We start from the raw sequence: 2,913 nt of genomic DNA on the forward strand, positions 1-2,913 counted from the left end.
GTTAGGGTAAGGGCTTAGGTACAGGGTTAGGTTAAAGAACAATACTCATACTTAGGTTTAGGTCATAAAATTAAAGTACAGGTTAGGTTTAGGACTTGGAATCGTGGTTAGGTTTAGGGTATATGTTAGAATTAGGATAGGATAGAAAACTTGAAAAGTCCAACACTTAATTATGTTTCAAATTTAATCCAAATGGTTCTCTCGTTCGTAATGAATAAATCCAGTGTCTCTCAATTTTCTTTCTCTCTGAATCAGTCCAATTTATGTTTCTTTGGAGTCCAGCCATCCTGACAGAGTTCAAACCGTGGATCAAAAAATGTTTAACTAATGGTGTTTCCACTTCTCGTTTGTTCCTAATATTGTATCTATGTTGATACATTCTTGTGGATAGTGAGTTCTTTGTTTCCCCGACATACTTAATACCACATTTGGCACAAAATAAAACATAAACACAGTTTGTGGATCGGGTACTAAATCCTTGTGTAATCCTGATAATAGTTCTGTCCTCACTATTCCGTATAAACTGTAATCTACAAAAATTTGCCTCCAATAGTTGGGGCTTTTGTACTTGCAAAGATGGTAATTTGGCTCTAATCAGAAAGTCTCCCAAATTTTTATTTCGTCTGTAGGCCGAAATCACTTTTGATCCTGGGATAAGTCCCGGGCTGATGAACCTATCAAAATTACCTTTGACCCTTCGGTTCAAGGTCAGGCTATTAGTAGAAAAGGTGGTTATCAAGGGAATTAAATCTCCATCATCCCTCTCTTTCGCCTGTTGGAAAGTTTGGAAACACTGTCTAAGGAATGATCTAGTGTAATCTCTTTCCTTCAGAGCCTTGAAGAGAATATGGACAGCTTCCATAAAATCCTCCTCACGTGTACAAATTCTCTTAAATCTTAGGATTTGAGATTTTACAATCCCCTTGAAAGTATGTCGTGGATGAAAGCTTGTACTATGCAATAAGGCATGTGTGTCCGTTGTTTTAAAGAAAACTTTTATATCTAATTTGTGTGTTTCCTGGAAATCCGGCCCTTTGTAAACCGTGGTATCCAAGAAATTGATAGACTGCTCATCAAGCTCCGCTTTAAGCTGGATCGAGGGATCATGGAGATTTAATGTATCTAGAAATTCCTGAAACTCTACCCTGGACCCCGTCCAAATCCCCCAAACATCATCAAGATAACGTAAATAATAGAATGGTTTCTTGTGACATTTGGCAAAAACCTCCTCCTCCCAATTGGCCATAAAGATATTGGCGTACGCCGGGGCAAATCTCTTCCCCATGGCCGTACCCTTAATTTGAAGAAAAAATTGCTCATTAAAAACAAAATCATTTTTAGTTAAATTAATCTCTAACAACTGTAATAATTCCGTGTCTGGCCGTTTGGGATCGGGGTATTTAGCGAAACATTTTTTAATTGCATTAATGCCACTTGAAATATCAATATTTGTATATAAACTAGCAACATCCATAGAAAAGAAATAGGAACCGGACGGGATCTTCAATGTCTTAACTATGTCAATAAAATGATATGTATCTTTTAAATAGGCAGGATGTTTATTAGATAAAGGATTCAAATAATAATCTAAATATTCCGCAGTGTAATAAGTTTCGCTATCACAATCCGAAACAATTGGGCGTCCAGGGGGAATTTCGAAGGGAACCGTCCAACTTTTTGGATCTTTATGTATCTTAGGAAGCACATAGAATCGTCTCTCCCTAGGCTGAGAATTTCCTTTAAGGTATTTCCTCTGTTTTTCATTGATGAATTTCTTCTTTTTTAATGTATTTAATATTTTATCAATTAATGGAATGGTGTCCCAATAGATAGGCTTGTCTAATTTCTTATAATAAATTGTGTCACTCAATTGGCGTTCCACTTCGAAATTATATTGTTCTCTACTTAAAATAACAATGGTTGCCCCCTTATCCGCCGGCTTGATCACAATGTGTTTAGCATTTTTTAACTCCTTAAGTGCAATGACTTCCTCTGCTGTTAAATTAAATTTTTCTTTTGTTGATCTATAGTATTTATTGAAATGATTTTTGTCTTCCTCTATTAAATTAATAATGTCATCCGGAAGTTCGTCTTGTGGAGGTATCCAATTGGATTTTCCCATAAATGGAAGAGATTCTTTTTTATTCGAATTTCTAAAATACCAAGCCAATTGTAATTTTCTATGGTAATTCTGTAGATCGAATTCAAGCTGAATTTTTTGTTTCCTGCCTATGTTAAAAGATGGTATAAATGTCAAACCCTTCTTCAAAAGATCATGTTGTGGTTTTGAAAGGTGGAAATTTTTAGCTAGAACTAAAATGTTCTTAACAGAACAGGACGCTTGTCCCTCAACCCCCTCCTGTAGAAGACTCAGAGGGTGGTTAAGTTTAAAAGGTTTGTCCAATGGGCAAGCATGGCTATTCCCGTCCTTTCAGTCCAATGCACATTGTCCCTCTCCGTGTGAAAGTCCTCATCTTTCAGTGGAGCGAGACAAGGCATGTTCCTGTCAATGTGACTATTCAGTATAGTCAGTGTCTGTTGTTCCTCTTCTGCAAGTGCGGAGGAGAAGTTAATTTGGGGAACCCAAACTTCAGCATAAGGAAACTTCCTTTTGGCAGCTCTCACTGCCCCTTGCAGTTGCTTAACTGAAGTTTCCTTGGCCTTTTGGTTCCTATGGTTCAACCCAAATGACAGCACAACTTTTTCCACTGTCACACTGGTTGTTGCCTTCTCCATTAATGCCTCTGCATGCCGAAAATTGGCTCCAGGGTAACAATCTATCTGCAAGTCTGGAATGTTGTAAGTGGGAAGGCGAGATAGATTTGAGTCCCCTATTATCAACCACTTACGTCTGACATTGAGACCCCAGTCAATCATTTTGCGCTCTGAATTGGCATGTCTTGTGACATATTG

The sequence above is a fragment of the Morone saxatilis genome, unplaced genomic scaffold, assembly GCF_004916995.1.
Source record: "Morone saxatilis isolate NCDOM2014 unplaced genomic scaffold, NCSU_SB_2.0 Contig3, whole genome shotgun sequence".
Lineage (NCBI taxonomy): Eukaryota > Metazoa > Chordata > Actinopteri > Moronidae > Morone > Morone saxatilis.